Source organism: Parambassis ranga, unplaced genomic scaffold (assembly GCF_900634625.1).
Source record: "Parambassis ranga unplaced genomic scaffold, fParRan2.1 scaffold_24_arrow_ctg1, whole genome shotgun sequence".
Lineage (NCBI taxonomy): Eukaryota > Metazoa > Chordata > Actinopteri > Ambassidae > Parambassis > Parambassis ranga.
In genome coordinates, this window is record NW_021144797.1 from 1615888 (window position 1) to 1639069 (window position 23182).

The 23182-nt window shown below is 43.2% G+C and overlaps 1 pseudogene; it reads right to left on the reverse strand.

Moving 5' to 3' along the window:
- Positions 1-781: 781 nt before the first annotated feature.
- LOC114430574 (NACHT, LRR and PYD domains-containing protein 12-like) lies at positions 782-22359 on the reverse strand (annotated as a pseudogene).
- Positions 22360-23182: the final 823 nt, after the last annotated feature.

A 23182-nucleotide genomic window follows, 5' to 3' on the forward strand; every position in this document is an offset into this window, starting at 1 on the left:
AGAAGCCCATGTTAGGAAAACAAATTACAAAGGAAAATGTTAGTTTAAAAAGGTGTTGGCTAAAAACATATGCTAGCAAAACAAAATATCTAAAAGACAAAAGAATGCTAGTTTCATAAAAAAGTGTTACCTAAAAAACATGCTAGCTTAACAAAGGAGTGTTAGCTAAAACATTATGCTTGCAAAACAAATATCAAACAGAAGAATGCTAGTTTCATACAAAGTGTTAGCTAAAAACATATGCTAGCTAAAAAAAAAGAAAGAGCAGAGCTAAAGAGCATCGGCTAAAACCTGATGCTAGCCAAGCAAAGAATGCTTTCAACATATTAATGTGGCACAGCCTGCTTTTCTGCCTACGCTCCGGTGTGTAATCACGGTCATTTACTTTTTCTGGGACCATGTAAGAGTGGATGTGTTGAGTTTTGGTCATTATTTGCCCCAAGAATCCCTCTGAATGTGTGGTACCAGTATATATTTCATCAGCACACAGAGACAGGTGGAGGTCAGTGTTTGTTACAGGTGGAGCTCATTCTGCTGCTTCCACCAATCAGGAACTGGAGAAGACAAAAGCTGAACTCCATCTGTCCAGGATCATCCAGAACAAGAAGATCCATCAGTGCAGTTTTTGCAGGAGTTCAGTGGTTAGGAGCTCATTTCACTGCTTCTAAGACAAAAACATGTTCTGACCTGAAATCACAGTCAGTGATTCAAATGAAAGTGAAACATCATCAACATTTAAAGCACAAAGTTGAAGCTGCTGTCACTTCCACACACTCTGCTTCTACACACAGCACAGACTCACTGAGGAACCAGAACCCAACCAGAACCCAGCATGTAGAGGCTGAGTGAATGTGGTGCTGAAGGTGTGGAGGTGGATCAGTGTGTCAGAGGAGACTCTGTAGAAGGACAGAGTGCCAGCAGGACAGTCCACATACACTGCTGCTCTGTGAGAGCCAGAGGAGGAGGAGATGGATGTTCCTCTGTTATTGTGACAGACATAGTAACCATCATCAGAGCAGATCAGACTCCAGGACTGATTGTTTCTTCCAAACCTGCAGTCAGCTCTGCCTCCTTTCCTTCTGATTCTTCTGTAACTCACTGATATATGAACCCATCCTCTCCACTCGACCTCCCAGTAACAGCGACCAGTCAGAACATTTCTACACAGCAGCTGATAGTAGCAGTCAAATCTGTCTGGATGATCAGGATATGGCTGCTCCTCCTCCACACGTGTCACCTTCCTGTTGTTGTCAGACAGTTTGAGCTTTGTGTGCACTGAGTTTGTGTCGACTTCAAGTTGACAGAAATCTGATGGAGAGAAAAAGACACAGCTGCAGTTTATCATCTGACACATCTGATGGCTTCATTCTGTCTTTACTGACTGATGTGTTGTTCATTCATACAAAGTTTATCATCAGACTTTTTGTCACTAATGTTTGAATGAACAAACACACAACTATCAGCTTTGTGTTCAAACACAAACTGGATATTTGCAGCAATGTGAGTAAAGACAGACGACACATTTAGAACATGAGAAGAACAGCAGCATCAACTATATCATTGTATAAAGAGCATCATCCAAAAGCTCCTTCATCAGAGTCTGGAGGAGGATCTGGACTGAAAGAACAGACTCAGACATCCTGATCTCCTCTGGAAGGACCTCCACAGCTTGGAGCCTCTGAGGACAAACTCTCTGTCCTCTTTGTTTGAAGTCTAGATTTGGATCCACCAGGAGAGCCACATCTGAGGGCCTCAGGGCCGTGAAGGTTCACGGTGTGTTCAAAGGTCAGAAATATAATGTGGCTTCAAAGCATTTAGTCCTTTAAAAGAAGAAATCAAATGTTGGAAGCAGCTGTAAAAGTCAGAGGCAGCCAGTGCAGGAAGAGAGTGTGGCATGAGAGATGTTTGAGGCATTGCTGTGATCACTGATTGTTTTTGCTTCATTAGCATAGGTGGGCGGGGCCTACATATATTTAGGTGCCTGTCTTCCCCCCCTCTTCCTCTCTTCACACGCTGTGCGCCTCATGTCCATTTCCTGTCTCCGGCTGCTGCAGGTGGGCTACATGTGGCTAAGTGCTGTCCATCTCCTTATTCTTTTGCTGTGGCTTTATAAAACACGCTGTTACACATTCCCTTGTCGCTCGTGCTGCCATTGGCCGTGGCCGTCCAAGCATCGTGCCCATAGTGTGGCTGCGTTGAACGCCACATGCCAGTTCTTCCTCTGCCACCACGCTGCCTGTTTGGTATGTAGCCTTTCCAGCAGTACTTCCAGCGTAATGCCATGTAAACCATTGGATTCAGCCACAGCTAACTGTATCTGACACATGATAAAAGGCTCTTTTTGTGGCAGGGATGGTGGCCCTGCATCGGCCAAACTAGGCCTGTGGCTGCACCTGCCCTGTGAGTCCACGTTGGGGTTGCGTTGCTGCTGTTTTGCCTTTAAGCTCAGAGCTAACCACTGCTTGGTCTATCATCCTAGTGCGGCTCACTGCTGGCCTTAGCTGCAGTTGGTGCCATCTGAGCAGTGTCCCCGTGCATCATCACCTTGTTTCAGCAAGTGTCTTATTTATTTATTAGTCGGCACTAATTTAGGGTATTTTAGCTGCCCTTTTAGTTGCTGGGGGCTCTCCCTATGTCACCATTGACTGCCTCATCCTTAGTGTAGCTTTAGGCTGTGTGTGTTTGTGCTTTTTCTGTTTATTGGTTTCTTATCTTCCTTTCTTTGGGTGGGATTGTTGCTGCATTATCTTTGGGGCTGATTCTGTTTTCTTTCTTCCTGTAGAAGCTGAGCCTGCAGTGGGTGGTCAGCATCGGTGGTGGGTCTTTCCAGTGTGCTGTTTCTCACCAGTGGGGTGGTTTTCAGGAGTGTGCTGTGTGTGTGTGAGCCTGAAGGTGTGTGCCTCACCCCGGGTGTCCTTCTGATCTCTGTCCCTTGCTGCTGCCTCCCCCCTCCCCCCCTTAAGCCTCAGCTTCTGATAGGGTGTCCACTGGGTCTTAGAAAGTCTTAAAAGTTGATCAATGAATTGTGGGAAAATGAAGGCCCTTAAAAAGTATTGAAAAGTCTTAATCAGCATTTCTCAAGGTGTTAAATGTTATTGTTATTCAAGCTCTGACTCCAAAAAGTACCCATGAATATTTATTTTCCTCCTTGCAGCTATTAAAACCATGTGATGGTGGCTCGTTGCCTCGGGGCCGAAGCGTTGCATCGATGGGCATAAATGCAGTAAAGTAAAGCTCAGGCACTGGTCCAAAACTTTGATCATGATGTCATAAGTAAAAGTAAAGTAAAAAGTACTTATATAAAGTAAAAAGTACATATATAATATAAAGACCTGCGGCTGTATTCACAAAGATTCTTAGAATCCACTCTTATCTTAGCCTAAAAACTCTTAGTAAGGACTCCTAGCTTTAAAGTGATTTAAGAACATGACTAAGAAGTGACTCTGAGGAAGGAGCAGACTAAAGGTTTGATCTTAGTGAGGAGGCGGGTTTGACCTCGTTGCTAAGTGTGACGCATTGTTTTATGAGATGTGATTGGTTGACAGAACAACATGAGAATACGTTCCTAATATATAGGCAGCATTGATTGGACAGTGACAGGGGCCGCATGCACAAAGACTATTTGTTTCCATTAGGAGTGAAATTCTAACAACATTCTTAGAATTTACTCTTACATTTAAGCCTAAATCCTAGTAAAGATAAAAGTGACTCACAGGCCTTAAAGAGGTCTTAAGGTGAGAAACTGTTAGGAGCAGAGAGGAGGGCTTCTAAGAGCTTAAGAGTTCCTCAAACAGGGAGGACAGAGGAGAAACCTCCAGACTATGAATGAGTGAGCTACAGGCGCATCATGACTTTTGTAGTTCTTTGTTTAATAATATTATATAACATCAGTGATATTCTTACATAGAAAACATAACATTGACCTATATGCTTAATGCAGATCGCTCAAGGACTTTAAACGGTCTCTGGCACTTGGGACAGCTGTTTAGGGGGTGGCGACCTCCTGAAAATAATCCATTAGGCTTTAAGGGAATATGTCGTTATGCTTCATGTAAACTTTGTTCAAAATACGTGCATACAGCCATCACCTGTACGAGCAGATCCCCGTGTATGTGCAGCGATCTCCCCTCATCTTACAGTGCAGGTGTTCCAGCGCTTTTACTCACAAACCTGTCAAAGTGCGCAAAAGGAAGCGTTGATGTGCTGCACTCTGTCCTCTCACCCCGTGTCTCGTAGAACTGTGTGTCATAGGACTGTGCTCAGACTGAGCTCTGCTGCTCGATCCAGTTCAGTGTCTGCGTTTTTCCACCTGTTTCCATGTTGTTTGCAGGTAAATCTGCTCCAGCCAGTGCCTCCATGTAACAGACAGCAATCACAGAAAGTTGGTGACAGCTGAGACCAGTCGTCCTGCATTAATATCCTACAGGCTGAATTCCATCCAAACAGTTTGTGTTTAAGATCACATCATCATCTGAGACTACAGCCTTCATGTCACCATCCATTCTATACTGTTTATATTATTAGAAACGCAATCTCATGTTTTTATTCTGTCAACCCACCACGTCTCCTAAACAATGCTTCATGCTTAGCAATGGGGTCAAACACACCAACTCACTAAGATGAAACTTTCAGTCTGCTCCGTCCGAGACTTTAAAGATAAGAGTCCTTACTAAGATTTGTAGTCTTTATGTTCAACCACAAACGTTATTCCTGCTCCTTCTAATCTATATCGTTTGATGTGTTCAGCGTCATTCAGCTTGGAAAACGTTTCTCTCTGTCGCTCCGTCATGCTCTCCCTGTTCAAGGAAAGATGAAACCTCTTAAAAGTCCTAGTCTCCACTTTTAACAGTTTTTTACCTGTAGACCTCTTTTATCTTTACTAGGATTTAGTCTTAATTTTAAGGGGAAATTCTTAGAAAACATCATAATTCTAAGAATTTTCTTAGAATTTCACCACTAAGGGAAACTCCTAGCGCTAAGAATCTTTGTGAATACGGCCCCAGGTATTTGTATGAGCAAACTCATTCTACTGGCCTGTAATGTATGGAGTTGAGGCAGGGGAAGGCCCAGGCAGGGTTCTAGTAAAAAAGTTTGTCTTATCACTCAGAACTGACTGAGAGAATTAGGATTTAACTGAATCAATTCAAAATGCTTCTTGTAGCTTTAAAACTCATTAGATAAGCATACAGTTGTATATTTAACCTGTAGAAACCCCGACGACTGACTCGCCGACCCTTATGACACCGGCGCCAAGATGCCACCACAAATTGCCAACTGGTCTGTGGGAAACACTGGACCTTACAGACTTTTTAACGCTGTCTGTTCAGAGCTGTCAGTCAAAGCTTGTTTATCAAGAATGCTCAGCTGTCCCACCTAACAAATATTACACTGTGTATATATGGGATATATACATGCTGCTCACAGCTCACTGTCTCAGTGCCTTCACTCTTCAGTGCATCAGTCCAGTCTGACCCTTTGGATGAGATTCTTTGTGTCTGAGTCCTGCCTGCTTTTTGACTGTGGAGCTGTTTATTCCTGTGTTTGGACCTTTTCAAACCTTTTGGTCTCTTATTGGATTTTGTCTTTTGTCTGCTTTGGTTGTTGCAGGGGACAGTTCACCTCTGGGTCTCCCAAATGGAATGGACAGTGGGTCTATGGGGGATGTGTCACTCTCTCCTGATAGTGTGCATCATTGTGTGTTTGTGTATAGAAGCGTGAATGATCAAAGGAGTGAGAGCTCTTACCATTAATACAAGATCTTTAAACAACACACAAGTTTTTGGGCCATGTCCACAAACCACACAGACCGCTGAGTGCTGCGATTCAGTACAATTGGAACATTGTAGTGTTCAAGCCTTGTATGCCTTAAATAGATAATGAGGGATGTCTTTTATTATTTGGCCATTTACTATCATCCATGTAGCAGCCTTTCTCCTGCTGAACAGCTCTGATGGACTGATAGAACACTGACTCATGCACAATAACATGAGGAAAGACTGAGTCAAACTTACACTTCCTCGGCCCAGGTTTTAACCTCTGCTCTCCACCATGCTCCACCCTGCAGGAAGAAACACAGTCAGAATGATTTTCTAACCAACATGAGTCCAAACTGCTGATCAACATGAAGCAGAGTTCCTCAGTTTGTCAGAGACACACAAACAGACTGAAACTCATCTGTGTCGACTCCAGAAGAGTCTCTCCTGATCTGCTCTGTGTTTATTCATGTCCTCCATTCTGTGAAATATTGCTCTCTGTCAGTGCTTTACTGTAAAATCCTCTTCATGCAGCAACAGTGTAGGTTTGATCTCAGCATTGTGCATTTATCCAAAGCAGCAAACAAGCCACACTGTCTCTGACTGTTTGTTCCTTTCACTCTATATGCAAACACAGGCCTGGTTCACATGTGTCATGGATGGAAGAGTTTCTGACACACTTCAAATAAATACATTCACTCATGTCTGTGTGTAGTTTTTACAGTGATAATATTGTAATATTGTGTTGTAATATTGTCTCCCTGCTCTCTGTCTCTGACTGAAGGAACTCCTCCTTCTACCATTGTGTTGTTGTCTCCTCTGAAGCTTCACATATGGATTGTTTCAGGAACATTTGTTTGTGGAAATAATTCAGTGGTTCTTACAGCTGAGGACATGAATAAGTAGGGCATCATTTTGTATTTGATCTGCACTAAGTGTGACTGAAAATCAGTCTGTATGTATTTTGATATGAAGAACGTGTATAAAGAAAAGTGAGGTTAACATGATGGACACTTAATGATGGAGGAAGATGAACATCAGGGATCAGTGATTATTTCTTCTCTGCAGTTTCAATCCATCCATTAACAGCTGTGGATATATGACCTAAACTGACAGACTGAGGAGGACTCATGCTCTGTGGTCTCTGTGTACCTGAGAGTCTTCAGACTACAATCTGGACTGTTGAGTAAAGCACACAGCAGCTCCACTCCTGAGTCTCCTGGATGATTGTAGCTCAGGTCCAGCTCTCTCAGATAGGAGGGGTTGGAGGTCAGAGCCGAGGCCAGAGGAGCACAGCCCTCCTGTGTGATCAGACAACCTGACAGACTGGAGGTACAAAACATGTCATGAACTCAAGAAGAAAGAAGGAAAATCCAACAGATCTTGTAAATAAATTTAACTGATGATCAAAAAGCTGGATCCTGACCTGAGAGTCTCCAGTCTGCATTCTGGAGTCTCCAGTCCACGAGACAGCTGCTTCACTCCTGAATCCTGCAGGTCATTGTTACTCAGATCCAGCTCTCTCAGACTAGAGGACTGGGAGCTGAGAACTGAGGACAGAGCTTCACAGCTTCTCTCTGAGAGGTTACAGCTGCTCAGTCTGAGAAAAAAATAATAATGAACAATGAAGTCAATGTTTTATTGTTCATATAAAAATCAACCATGTTTGAAATGGTTCATAAATCCACCTACAGAACTTTGTTGGAGGCTTTGACCACTGGCAGCAGCCTCAGAAGAGCCTCCTCTGAAGCAGAGTATTTCTTCAGGTCAAACACCTCCAGATCTTCTTGTGATGACAGTAAGATGAAGACCAGAGCTGACCACTGAGCAGGAGACAGTTCATCTGTGGAGAGACGTCCTGATCTCAGGGCACGTTGGATCTCCTCCACTAGAGAACGATCATTCAGTTCATTCAGACAGTGGAACAGATTGATGCTTCTCTCTGCAGACACATTCTCACTGATCTTCTCCTTGATGTACTGGACTGTTTCCCGATTGGTCTGTGAGCTACTTCCTGTCTGTGTCAGCAGGCCCCATAGAAGAGTCTGATTGGTCTCCAGTGAAAGACCCAGGAGGAAGCGGAGACACAAGTCCAGGTGTCCATTTGGACTCTGTAAGGACTTGTCCACAGCACTCTGGTGGAGATGTTTTAGTTCAGGTTTGTTTCTAAAGACTTTAAACCACAGAGATGTTCTTTGTTGTTGTTCCAGCAGGTTGACAGCAGAGCTGATGAAGGTCAGATGGACATGAAGAGCAGCCAGAAACTCCTGAACACTCAGATGGATGAAGCAGAACACCTTGTCCTGGTACAGGCCTCTCTCCTCTTTAAAGATCTGTGTGAACAATCCTGAGTACACTGAGGCTGCTCTGATATCAATGCCACACTCTGTCAGGTCTGACTCATAGAAGATCAGGTTTCCTTTCTGCAGCTGATCAAAAGCCAGTTTTCCCAGAGACTGGATCATCTCCCTGTTGTTTTTGTTCCAGGGTGAATCTGTCTCAGCTTCTCCATCATACTTATCCTTCTTCATTTTGGTCTGAACCACCAGGAAGTGGATGTACATCTCAGTCAGGGTCTTGGGCAGCTCTCCTCCCTCTCTGGTCTCCAACATGTCCTCCAGAACTGTAGCAGTGATCCAGCAGAAGACTGGGATGTGGCACATGATGTGGAGGCTTCGTGATGTCTTGATGTGGGAGATGATCCTGCTGGCCTGCTCCTCCTCTCTGAACCTCTTCCTGAAGTACTCCTCCTTCTGTGGGTCAGTGAACCCTCTGACCTCTGTCACCATGTCCACACAGTCAGGAGGGATCTGATTGGCTGCTGCAGGTCGTGTGGTTATCCAGAGGCGAGCAGAGGGAAGCAGCTTCCCCCTGATGAGGTTTGTCAGCAGCACATCCACTGAGGTGGACTCTGTGACATCAGTAAGGGTCTCATTGTTGTGGAAGTCCAGAGGAAGTTGACACTCATCCAGACCATCAAAGATGAAGACCACCTGGAGGTGCTGAAAGCTGCAGATTCCTGCCTCTTTGGTTTCAGTGAAGAAGTGATGAACAAGTTCCACCAAGCTGAACTTTCTCTCTCTCAGCACATTCAGCTCTCTGAAAGTGAATGGAAATGTGAACTGGATGTCCTGGTTGGCTTTGTCTTCAGCCCAGTCCAGAGTGAACTTCTGTGTTAGGACTGTTTTCCCGATGCCAGCCACTCCCTTTGTCATCACTGTTCTGATTGGTTCCTGTCTTCCAGGTGAGCCTTTAAAGATGCCTTCTGGTCTGATGCTTGTTTCTGGTCTGTGTGCTTTCCTGGATGCTGCTTCAATCTGTCTGACCTCATGTTCCTCATTGACCTCTGCAGTCCCTCCCTCTGTGATGTAGAGCTCTGTGTAAATCTGGTTCAGAAGGGTCGGCTCTCCTGCTTTAGCGATCCCCTCAAACACACACTGGAACTTCTTCCTCAGGTTAGACTTGAGTTTACGTCCACACTCTGCAGCACGAGTTCCTAAACAAACAATAAATGTCATTAATAAATGAGCGCTACAATAAATGTGTCAAATAAATATTTTCTGTCTCCATGAAATCTGTTCATCAGTTGTAGACAAACAGTTTGTGTTTTCAGTCAGAAGAATTCACAGATGTCTGCATCATATTAACAGCAGAGTGTGTAAATGTAAACTTCATTTCCTCTTTCCATCATGTTAAAGCTCTTCAAATCCTCTTACTGCTCTGCAGACGCTCAGCCAGCTCCTCCTGCTTCATCCTCCTCAGGAAGTGCACTGTGATCTGCACTAATGACTCTCTGCTGCTCCTCTGCTCTTCATCCTCCTCATCCTCCCTCTGACTCTCTGAGCATTCTGGGTAATCTGGACTCAGGAGCTTCTGGATCTTCTTCAGCTCATCCTTCACGAACCTGAAAATGTTCTCCTCCAGCAGCTGGATCAGAACAACAGAGTATAAACTCTCAGACTTTTAGGAGCAGAATAACAGTTTAGTGTTTCATGATATTACAGCTTATGTTCATACATTTATTACTTGAATCTACAACATTTGATATGAAGTGTTGTGTATGCACAGCTGCTGTAGTTATAAGTATTGCTACCACAGTTCTGTCTCTGAGCTCTTCAGGCAGCTCCTCTGACCTCATGATCCTCATGTGCTCTAACATGCACTGTGAGCTGTAAGGTCTTATACAGACAGGTGTGTGTCTTTCCTCATCAAGTCCAATCAGTATCATCAAACACAGCTGGACTCAGATGAAGGTGTAGAACCATCTGAAGGATGATCAGAAGAAATGGACGCACCTGAGTTCAATATATGAGTCACAGCAAAGGCTCTGATACTTAGGACTAGGGATGCACCGAAATGAAAATTCTTGGCGGAAACCGAAAACCGAAACACTGGAAAAAACTTGTTATGCCAGTTATTAGTACCATTGCATTTATGGCTATAACTGTGTACTAACCTCACTACAATCAAGGCATTGCAAATGCACAACTGAATATTTATGTTTCAAAGAATAAATCATTTACAAAATTATGAAAATATTTATTCAGCACATTCAAACAATGCACAATATAAAATAAATAACTTAGCTTGACCCCACTCATGTGTACATTATGTGTACATTTTATTTAAATAGGGCCAGTGCATAAATAAACATTTGGTCAAATTAAAAAAAATGTCCAGCAGAAAAATAAATCTGAGGTCACATATACAGTGAATCAGAACAGAATAGCCTGTCTATGATTTATGAGGCGCTCTACTGCAGGATCTGACTGAACACATCAGACAGCGAGGGGGCGCTGTGCGCTTCCCCGTCTCCAAGAGGTTCTACGCCTGGATCATTTCTCGTGTGCACTGCTTTATTCCCACATCCAAGTATGATCTTTATAATGCAGATCAATACCGTCGTGAGGAAGTGCAGAGGATCTGACCAGTGAAAAGTGTGCTGATGGACTACGAGTCTACTTTTTAACGTTTTCACTCCGCGGTCCGTCTCCACCGCTTTAGTGCTGCTTAAAAGAATAACGTCAGTTGCAGCTGCATCAGAGGAGCGGATCTCTGTAGTTATCTGCTCACATGGAGCAAGAAAAGACACCTCAGACATGCTGGAGCGTCCAGACAAACCCATGTTTCGGCCGAGTTGTTTCGGTGAAAAAAGTGTTTCAGCTGAAAACCGAAGATGCACTTTTGGGCCATTTTCAGTGGCCGAAAATTCGGTGCATCCCTACTTAGGACCATGTCATATTTCACTTTTTCTTTTTGAATACAAAAATGCAAACATGTCAACAATTCTGTGTTTTCCTGTCAATGTGAGGTGCTGTGTGGACATTAATGAGGAAAAATGAACTTCAATGATTTTAGCAAATGGCTGCAATATAACAAAGTGAAACATTTAACGGGGTCTGAATACTTTCTGTACCCTCTGTGTGTATATATATATATTAAATCGAGGCAACTGGACTCAAGGACTGTTTTTGAAGACGCCACTCCCCCGAGTGGCTTCCTCAGTTCTGCTGTCCAGCTGTTTTTACTCACCATAAATATGGCGTCCTGAGCAGGAGTCTGAACACTGGGTTGCTGCAGTCTGTGACAGAAACATCAGCATTTAACAACACAATCACTTCACTAAGTGTTTTGATGTGTTTTCACTTTAAACAGATACACAACAGTCAACAGACTGGTGACAAACAAGCATTGTTGTATTAAAAAATGAAAACTATCCCACCTCCACACATCCAGCTCATGTTGAACCTGTTGCTGCTGCTTTAATGACTGAAGCACAGCTTTAAGAGTTCCATTCCACTTCCACTGTCATCATATGTTTACATTGATTTAGACCAGGGTTCAATTAAAGTCACTGAGGTCCAGCTGTTCACATTTCCTCCAAGTCAAAGGTCTGAACTGATGTCTAGCTTGTGTCTTATTAGCTTACCCTATGTCCACATGTTCATATGTTTCAGTAATATCTATTGTCAGTTTTCAATGCAGGGAATGTTTACCTGGGGCACAGCTAGCTCTGTTACCATGAATAAAAGTAGTCCCAGGCAAATACATTGAATGCCTTTATTTCAGATGAAAAAAACTGAAACCTCAGACTGAAATAAATAAAAAGTGCAAACAAAGCAGAATAACCCTTGTTCCTCTTGAACTACAGAGGTCCAGTCTAAACAGCTGAAGGCCTCACACTAAGAGCTGGACATTATCAGCAACATCTGCAGACTCATCAATGGCCAAACTGTCAGGGTCCCAGCGTGAGCCAGGGCGGTTGCTTTGTATTTTGTTTGAATGTTTGCCTTTAGTTCCGGCCTTATTTTGAAATCACTGACTCCCCTCTCATTTCAGGTGTCTTGACTGCCCCCTCCTCGTGTTCTCCCTCCTTGTCCTGGTGATCACCTACTCCTCCCTAATGTGCCTCACCTGTGTCCCTTTGTCTGCCCTGATCCCTGTGTATATAGTCTACGTCTTCCCCTCACTTGGTGCCAGTTCGTCTCGTCTGCTACCTGACTTCCAGCCGTCCTGTTCTCAAGTAGCCTGAGTATTTTTCTGAGCCTAGTATTTTTGTATTTTGTCTGCCTGGTGTGATTTTGAGACCTTTTGGGTTTGTCCTTTTGAGAACCGTGGTGACTCAACCCTGTGTGTTTTTTTTCCCTCCTGCCGGCTTGTGCCGCGCTTATGTTTTGCCCTGAGATCTGGTACTTTTGAACTGTGTTCCCTGAGTTTTTGGGCACAATAAACTACTTTAATTTAACCTCTGCCTGTCTCCCGTCTTGCGCTTGAGTCCGTCTGCAACCTCCCTGACACAAACAGGCCTGGTGCACTCTGAATAGCTGCTTTAAGCTGTGCCAGCATCTGCTGATATTTCTGATTTATGGCCGATGTTGAAGCTGACTGTAGGATTTTCCAGTAGAAAACTTTATTTCCTGATATGGGTGTGGGAAGTTTAAGATACTGTGTTTGACTGTAATAGATGTTCATGACTATGATGTATGCATGAATGACGCAACTGCGGAGTATGCGCAGTTGTAGTGTAGCCATAGCAACGCTTGTTGCTTTGAAGTGCAGCTATAGCAACAATTTGTTTATTATTTCTGATTGACCATCGGAACCCGCACAACACGTTGGTTTACAACCTGAACGTTGCTAAAAGTTTCTGATGGTTCTAAGACTTACTAATGGTTCTAAGAGTCACTAAATGTTCAGCTGGAAGTTAGTCCAGCTCACAGTTTATGTAGTATGTGTGCGTGTGAAATAAAGAGTGTGGAAACTACGAGTTGTATCCGCCGTGCTTGTTCCGACAACCCATCCAGAGGGGAGACTAACAATAACAATAATGCTAATGCTGCTGTCTGTAACAAGATGGCTGCAACAGCTCTGCTCTGAAGAAACTCCTTCATCTGTTTATTAGGAATGGAAATAAATACACCCATGAAATACATTAGCATTAAATATATACATTCTTATTTATTGATTGATTACTGAAATGGCTTTCTGTACTTTAGTGTGAATGGGTTCTCTGTGAGGCAGATTTTATTGATGCAGAAATAAAGAAGATTTTAAAGGGTTCATAAACTTGTATGAGGGACAGGCAGCCCCACATACAACCCCAAGAGTCCAGCAGAGCTCATCACAGCATGGAGACACTTCCAGAGTGATTCTTACCTTTGATCATCAGATGGCTGATCAGCTTTGAAACTAATGATCCTACCCATCAACCAATCACTTTTCATGGACACACAGCTGGGTCCAGGTCCAGCAGAGTCTGCTCTCACATCCTGGATCCTGATAGAATCACAAACACTGACTCTGAGCTTCTTCTGGAAAAATGATGCTGAACATCACGTTACACTTTAAATGGTTTAATAATGATGGAAACAAACTGCAGCTGTGACATTAACTCTGACCTTTGACCCTCAGATGGATCAACATCTTTGAACTCAATGGGATGACCCTTTGACTGATCACTCTTCATGGACACACAGCTGGCAGGTCCAGGTCCAGGTCCAGGCCCAGGTCCAGGTCCAGGTCCAGCAGAGTGTGCAGTGTGCTGCTGCTTTGGTCTTGAACACACAGATGTGTGAATAATGTGTGTGAGCTCTGACATGGAGAAGAGTCATGGACAGTTAGAGACGGTCCTCTTACCTCTTAGCTTTGGTCCGGCTCTCATGGTCCCCACACAGAGGTCTTTTAGAGGGAGGGACTCCCTCCTCTCTGTCCTCACACTGACTCATAGCAGAGCTCACACCTTCACACAACCACAGCAACATGACACAGAAACACACAGTCAGCATGTTGTTATTGATCCTTCATGTAGATGCTAACAGGCTAATCATGCTGTTAGCTTAGCATCAGAGCCTCAGACCAGGTTTGGTTCTCAGGCTTTTATTTTGGTGAGTCTGTAAACACACCAACATCTCTGATGCTGTTATTATTGATGTCACATGCTGTAAGTGGAACAGTGCACACACACATTCAGTGTTTGCTTCAGAATTCTGTCACTTCTCTCCATGTGTGAACATGTGAATAAATGAACATGTGTTCATGTGTGTTTCTGTCACAGTGTGAACAGACTGAGTGAAGCACTGAGACCTTCCTCTGTAACAGTCTGTGGACTGTTTTCTATAGAAAGGACAAACACATGAGCAGCTACTGTCTGAGCTCTGAGGACTGACACACTTCTCCTCATGGCAAATATTAGATACACATAATGCTGCGCTCTGGTTTTCACTGAAACCTGGCTCTCAGAGAACGTCCCAGATTCCACTGTTCAGCTACAGACACACTCCATTCACCGAGGAGACCGGACAGCAGCCTCCGGTAAGGCGAAAGGGGGAGGTGTGTGTGTTCATCAACAACAGGTGGTGTGAGATGTACGGACTGTTCATAAGCACTGTTCGCCTGATGTGGAGTTTTTAATACTGTGCCGTCCCTATTACCTACCAAGGGAGTTTACATCTGTGTTTCTGGCCACTGTTTAAATTCATCAGTGAGCCAACTCTACACCGGCACTCAGCAAGCTCCATGACATCATCAGCGCACTAGAGGCGGCTCACCCTGAAGCCGTTTTCATTGCAGCGGGCGACGTTAATCAGTGTAATTTATGGACTGTATTTCCCAAATAACACCAACATGTTGACATGTCAACATAAAGGGTGCATACAGGGCAGGGCTCTACACTAACTTTCTGCACTGGTTGCACCGCATCACACATCACGCAGCAGTTTGTTTTTTAATCGCTGTCCATATATTTTATGGATCAGGCCTTAACTTGACACCTATCTTAACGCAGTTTAAAAGTTCTTTTCATCTTCTCTCATCGTCTGCAGCTACATCTACCGTTTACCTGACGGCCTCGCAGGGCTGTAGCCAAAGATTTAAAAATACTGAGGTCCAAAAATTGATCTCCAGGAAATATGAACGGGCTTAATAATCACATATTGTCACGACCTGGTGTTTATTTATGGTTTTGTTTTCCTTGTTTTGGGTTTTTAGTTTAATCTGTGTTTAGTTATTGTTATTTTCCTGTAGTCCTGGTGTTTTGTTTCCCTGGGTTTGTGTTTAGTTGTCTAGTCTTGTCTTGTGTTTCCTGTTTTACTTTGGCAGTCCTGTCCTCCCTGTGTATTGTCTTGTGTTTTACTTCCTGTGTTTTCCCTCCTTGTTGATTACCTGCCCTGTCACCTGTGCCTCGTTTTCTTCCCTGGTCCCTTTGTATATAGTCTGTGTCTTCCCCTCTGTCTTTGCTAGTTCATCTTGTCTGTGTGGGCTTTGTTTCTGTCCATGTCTCGTCCATGCCATGCCATGCTTTGATCCAGGTAGTTGCTTTGTTCTTGTTAAGTTTTGTTCCTGCCTTTTTACGCCCTGTGCCTGTTTAAGTAGTTTTACCACGCTAAGTGTGATTTTTAGTTTGTTTTGTTTGCCCTCCTGGCTTAAATAAAAGACTCTTGAACTTTGAACCGCTCTGCGTTTTGCACCTGTGTCCGCTCCTCTGACAAATTCCTGACACATATCATCCTAAACTGACTTTGGACCTTGCTTAATGAACACAGGTAAATGAATAAATAAATACATGTACCGATAGTACTCATTCAAATTATGGACAAACTATCCAACAAGTCTGCCTGTCAGAAATCCATCATGAAGATTCAAAGTTCATACAGCACTCTTCAGTTCCCTGTTTGCTTTCTCTCTGTATTTTCTGGCTGTCGCTCCTCACTTATCTATCTGCCAATGGGAATTAAAAATTATTAAAATTATACACACCTGTATTTATTTAATAGTTGTGATCGAGATATATATTTAGTTTTCTTCAACACGTTTCTAATGCAGCTACAGTATCTCTTCTCTCATCTTCCTCACCTCTCTTCCTCTCTGCCTCAGTGTCTCCTCTCTTTCCAAAGCTGAGCTCCAGCTGACAGACTTTTCATTCTGTCTGTTACAGTTTTAGCTGTATGCAGATATCATCCTGGCAGACAATGGTCCGCTATAGCAGGATAATAACGATACTTTTTAAATGGGCGTTCGTCATGTAACCATGTTCTATAACTCCTTAAACCAGCTGACTGCTGTCAGTCAGTGACTCAGCCTTCATGGATGAACCACACAGGTCAGAGAACACTGTCCGTCAGACCTGCTGTTCAGTCTAATGCTGCGAGTGCGTCACGTTCCACGTTACTCCCACTTCGAGACCTCCACTGCCCACACAGATAGGAGACCCACAGACATCTGGACCACTGCACCCACCTCACCCCCACCAGCCGTCTTCAGCCCAGGTGAACAAAGCTCTGAGGAGGATCCACCCCTGCAAAGTGGAGCAGGATAGGGAACAGGACTTCAGCCAGTATCATCACAAACATTGGAACACCACAGGGCTGTGTCCTCAGTCCCATCCTCTACACCCTGTTCACCCATGACTGCGTGGCCTCCCAGACAGACAACATCATCCTAAAGTTTGCAGACGACATCGCTGTGATAGGTTGCATCACAGGCGGGGATGAGGCAACCTACAGGAGGGAGGTGGCTACTCTGGTGAGATGATAGTGGACACAAGGAAAGAGAGGAGACCTCATCAGCCACTGTTTATCCAGGGACTAGAAGTGGAGAGGGTGGGCAGCTTCAAGTATCTGGGGGTCCACATCATGAAGGACCTCACCTGGACTCTCAACACCACACAGCTGGTGAAGAAAGCTCAGCAGCAGCTGGACTTCCTGAGGAGGCTGAGGACGTTTGGCATGTCGCCAAAGATCACAGGAATGTGAAGTGCAGGACCACCAGACTCAGGAACTCTTTCTTCCCCTCCACCATCAGACTCCTCAACAGCTGACAGGAGTCTGTAACAATGGACTGTACCCCGCACACACACACTGACTGTTTACACACTGACTTTCCACATGCAGTAACAGTAACTGCAATACTGTTTATCTATTTATTTCTTTATGCACCTTAATATCCAATCCAATAACTGCACATGTACAGCTGTTTACCTCCTGACAGTTTTTGCACTATGATTCATTCTCTGCTCAATTTGCACAACAGCTGATGCAGCACACATGCACATTTATATTTATATAGCTTCATTTACTTCCATAGTTTATATTTTTGTGTACTTATTTGCATCTTTTTGCTCTTCAAATTGCTCTTTTGCAAATTATTCTATTTTGACTTCTTAAACCTTTATGGCATTCAGTGTGAGCAGCAAAGTAAGAGTTTCATTGTACAGGGAAACCAGTTTCTATACTGTGCATATGACAATAAACGCTTTGAATCTTGAATCTATATCCCAAATCTGACTGTAGAGGGCAGATACACCCAGGGATTTTGTGTGTATTATAACGTTTCTCAGGTTTTGCCAGGTTTATTTTGAAATGCTTTAATAATTCCAGAAGGGAAATTGCTTAACTGCCAAACAGTGTCATACAATGACCAGCAAGGGGCGCCACACCAGCAAGTACACTGGAGGCAATGTGGGTATAGTGTCTTGCCCAAGGACACACAACAATGACTTAGGGAGGAGCTGGGATCGAACCACCAACCTTCAGGTTATTGGACAACTCTGCTCTACCACTGAGCCACTGCTGCCCAATTTAGCCCATTGGTGTTTATAGCACATTACTAGATACTATATTAGACCATTACATGTAAAAGAGAAGAACTGGGTCATTAAAATTCTTCTTTTTTTCATTTTTTTTCCTTTGGCCCTCAGTCCAGTGTTGGGTTCATAATTTGTCCAGCATCAAAGGTTAATGTGTACACAACTAGTTATGCAGCCTGCAGGTAGTGCTAATTTGCCAATTCTCCACACAGTGATCAATAATATAATATAGAAAACAGCTTAGCAGATGATTTTCCTGCCGCTGTGTAAACCTGTGTCACAGGTTTTCTGCTGTTTGCTGCTTTATATACTTCTGTAATTCACACAACATGAAACCAGGAGATACAATAAATCTTCCAAATGAAGCACAACAATCAAACACTTGAAGTCACAGTAACACAACAACACTCATCAATAAACTGCTGTTTGTTACCTCCTGATGGAGAAAAGAATCTGGATGAAGCCGAGGAGTGAAGGTGACGTCCATCAGCAGGAAAACAGCAGAGAAAGAACAAACATGGAACTCAGAGCAGGAGCTTTTCAACACTCTGTTGATGCACAGAAAGGCTCAGCTCTCTGGATTCACCGTCACACTCAAGGCTTCTTTAAGGAAACATGATGACAGTGTTCTGACCTTTGGAACAAAGAGCTCAGGTCAAACATTCACAGACTGAACCAGCACAGAGTTCTTATCAGTTACAGTTACAGACCTTGATCTGACTGTAAGGAAGGAGAAACACACCTTCTTAATAAAGTGTGTTTCAGTGAAAACAAATCCATCAGCTCCACACATGTAGGTAAACATCATTTACACAACTGTGTTAGAACTGTGTGCAGGTAGATTACAACCCACAGTGACACTCTATTAGTGGCAAAGAACAGATTTACAGAAAACCTTGTAGTTATTATTTGACAAAATCAGACACACCCTACTGGTCGCTGCATAAACATGTTGACGCTGTGTGAAATGTAAATAGAATCAGATCTGCTGATCTGTCAGTCTGCTGATTAGTTGTGAGTGGATGAAAACAGTGGGCAGATGAGATATTCTCAGTTTTCATAATCCTATGCAGGTTTCTGGAAACACTTCATTTTATGCTGTTAGAAATGTTGATTCCTGAACACCATCTGTGCATCATAACTCAATCTCTACAGCTGCATTGGATCTCTGCTTGTTAATCAGTGATGGATGATAACATGTTACTGCACAGGTTTCCACCATTTTATGGCTGCATTAAAGACTTTGAACCTGGCTGCTGCTCAGTAAAAGCTCCATCTACAGACCAACAGGAATGAGTGACACAGTGAGAACATTACTTGAAGCTGATGGGGAGCTGTGTCACTGCACAGTGTTCTAGTGAACAACGCTGTCTAAATGAAGAGACGTTCATGTAGTCACTATTATACTTAGGTCGAATGGTGGATTACAGTTTTTTCTGATTGCTTAAGCACATTTCTGTAACTATTGGCTATTTGTGCAAAACTCTACACACAAATAAAAAAACCTTACACCAAATCAGCAAAACATTGTAGATCTCTTGCAAAAGCTAATACATCTTGCTTAACTCTTCAAACCTTTGTAAAAATGGTATTTTTGTACCACACAGTTAACACAAACCATCATATTACTAAGCACACAATGTGCCAACTACACACTGATGGTATTAACTGAAAACACATCTGGCTTTTGCTTTCTCTGTGCACAAGGTCTGTCCATGTGAGGTCAAACTTTTGTCATAAATAGTTCTATAAACACACAGGGATTCAAATTTCAAGTATGAATGTTTATTCACACACATCAAAACAAACACAAGAAAACATACAATTTCACTGAAAGAGAGAGAAAATCAGTCTCATTGTCTCTCTGGGTCCGGCCACAGAATTTCATCAACGTCGCATGCAATGTCTTCTAGTCCAAGGCACCGGGGAACATGTCTCCTGGAGTGCCGTATCCAGGCCTGACATGATGCCTGGTCCATATCCTCGCATGCCTCCTTCCAGATGCTGGATGTCTAGTAATTCTGTGGAGTAACAGTTTCAGTTTTACATGTACAGTATTGTTGTTTTTCTCATTAGAGTATGGCACACCTACAAAACTTAGAGTGAAGGAACTGTACTAACCCATTCTCATCAATATGTCCTCATGATGCTTGCTACAGTGTAGCGGCTCAGGCTGAACCCGTTGTCCAGCTTCCCTCAGGGTCATTCCATGGTTGATCACATGATCCACTATTGTAGCTCCGATGACATCAGTAATTCTATTTCTTCTTACCCTTCCTCCTTCCTCTTCACCTCCTCGTCCTCTTCCTCCTCTTCCTCCTCTCATCCTCCTCTAATTCTCTCTCTTCTCAGTCTCCTTCTCCCTCCATTGTTCTCCACACTGAAGCTTACCTGTGGCTTATTTACAGATCTCATGCTGATTGCAAAGTGAACTAATGATGTAAAACAGTTCTCACATGTGACAGTGTAGCCAGACAGTTGGCAAAATAGTGTAAATACCAGCCATAAATGTGTGTAGTTTGACTAGGAGTGTGTTGATCATTTGGAAGTTGTGTGTAAAGCAGTGAGTTGTGTTTACAGTTCAGCAAAAAGAGTGCTGTGAAGTGGATTATATTTATACAATTGCAAATTGTATGTTACAAAAGTGCAAATTGAGTGTAAAGCAGTTTTTTTGCTTTTAGTTTTGCAAACTCAGTGAGTGATTTTGTTAAAACTATTAATAGTTTTAGAAATTGTGCTATAAGAATCATTGTTAGTGTTTAAGCAATCAGAAAAAACTGTAAAAACAGACAGCATGCCAACACATTTTATACAATTATTATTACAGTTTTTTCTGATTGCTTAAACACTAACAATGATTCTTATAGCACAATTTCTAAAACTATTAATAGTTATAGCAAAATCACTCACTGAGTTTGCAAAACTAAAAGCAAAAAAACTGCTTTACACTCAATTTGCACTTTTGTAACACACAATTTGCAAATGTATAAATATAATCCACTTGACAGCACTCTTTTTGCTGAACTGTAAACACAACTCACTGCTTTACACACAACTTCCAAATGATCAACACACTCCTAGTAAAACTACACACATTTATGGCTAGTATTTACACTATTTTGCCAACTGTCTGGCTACACTGTCACATGTGAGAACTGTTTTACATCATTAGTTCACTTTGCAATCAGCATGAGCACTGTAAATAAGCCACAGGTAAGCTTCAGTGTGGAGAACAATGGAGGGAGAAGGAAACTGAGAAGAGTGAGAATTAGAGGAGGAACATGAGGAAGAGGAGGATGAAGACTAGGAGGTGAATTTAGATGAAGAGGACGAGGAGGTGAAGAGGAAGGAGGAAGGGTAAGAAGAAATAGAATTACTGATGTCATCGGAGCTACAATAGTGGATCATGTGATCAACCATGGAATGACCCTGAGGGAAGCTGGACAACGGGTTCAGCCTGAGCCGCTACACTGTAGCAAGCATCATAAGGACATATTGATGAGAATGGGTTAGTACAGTTCCCTCACACTAAGTTTTGTAGTAGTACCATACTCTAATGAGAAAAACAACAATACTGTACATGTAAAACTGAAACTGTTACTCCACAGAATTACTAGACATCCAGCATCTGGAAGGAGGCATGCGAGGATATGGACCAGGCATCATGTCAGGCCTGGATACGGCACTCCAGGAGACATGTTCCCCGGTGCCTTGGACTAGAAGACATTGCATGAGACGATGAAATTCTGTGGCCGGACCCAGAGAGACAATGAGACTGATTTTCTCTCTCTCTCTCTCTCTTTCAGTGAAATTGTATGTTTTCTTGTGTTTGTTTTGATGTGTGTGAATAAACATTCATACTTGAAATTTGAATTCCTGTGTTTATAGAACTATTTATGACAAAAGTTTGACCTCACATGGACATACCTTGTGCACAGAGAAAGCAAAAGCCAGATGTGTTTTCAGTTAATACCATCAGTGTGTAGTTGGCACATTGTGTGCTTAGTAATATGATGGTTTGTGTTAACTGTGTGGTACAAAAATACCATTTTTACAAAGGTTTGAAGAGTTAAGCAAGATGTATTAGCTTTTGCAAGAGATCTACAATGTTTTGCTGATTTGGTGTAAGGTTTTTTTATTTGTGTGTAGAGTTTTGCACAAATAGCCAATAGTTACAGAAATGTGCTTAAGCAATCAGAAAAAACTGTAAACTCATCCACCGTTTAGTTCTCCAGGCTTTACTGACACCTAGTGGAACACATCAGTCCTGCCTCTACCAGCTTGGTGCTTTCTTATTAAAGGGTGTTTGTGCCTACATTAAAACCTGTCATATATGTCGACTGACATAACCTGATCAAACATTAAGGCATTCATTTTTCTACAGCCTAAAGTTTAACCTACATTAATTTGGTGCCCCAAAAAACAGCAAATGAGGAGCTCAGAGGAAACAAAGCTGCCTGATGTGTGAAGAAAGACTCACCGTCCAACAGGAAGATAATCTGAAGTGTGATCACTGGACTAAACACAGAGAACAGAAGGACACAGGGATGCCACACATGTACAGAGGTATCTGCCCCTCCCTGCTTCCCTGCTCTGTCCTCTGCTTCCTAATATGGTCACAACACAGAGCAACAAGACAGACGAGTGTGAAGAAACACAGGTGAAAATGATCAGGGCGGCCCACAATCACACAGGAGGGAAAACCAGAGCAAGTAACACACATGGAGACACACAAGGACCATCCATTTCCAAATAAAAGAGCAAAGAGGAGAGGCAGCTCCGGCGGGCTGAGCAGAGAGTCCCTGGCGGTGCTGCTGGAGCTTCTACACCAGGAAAGAAGACACGGATGGGGTGCCACAATAGAGACCTTGGTCTTCCTCTTCTGGCTGGCGAGTGGGACATCCTACAGAGTGGTGGCAAGGGTGTTCGGGATGCCCTGCACCACTGTTCACCGCATAGTCCATCGAGGTGGTGGTGGTCATCTACCTCTCCAAGACCGCAGAAGACCTGGCAGCAGTAAGCAGGGGCTTGCAGGGCTGGCGAGACACAGAGCTTTCTGCAAAGCTGCTGGAGCAATCGACGGCTGCCATGTGAGGATCAAGCCTCCTGTTCTTCTTGTGGGGGACTCCCATTTGCAATCCTCTGCAGATGGGATTGTGAATATGCCAAAGGGTTTGGTGTCATGTCCACACTAGGAGCATGTGCTGATATGCTCAGGGCCGAGGTTGTGCATGCTGCGCTTCCTGGGTTATGTGATACTCCTGCTAGAGCCTTCATATAAAAACACAAAGGCTCACAAAGAATATCATTATTATTATTACATTATATTGTTCAGTCAGTGGAGGAA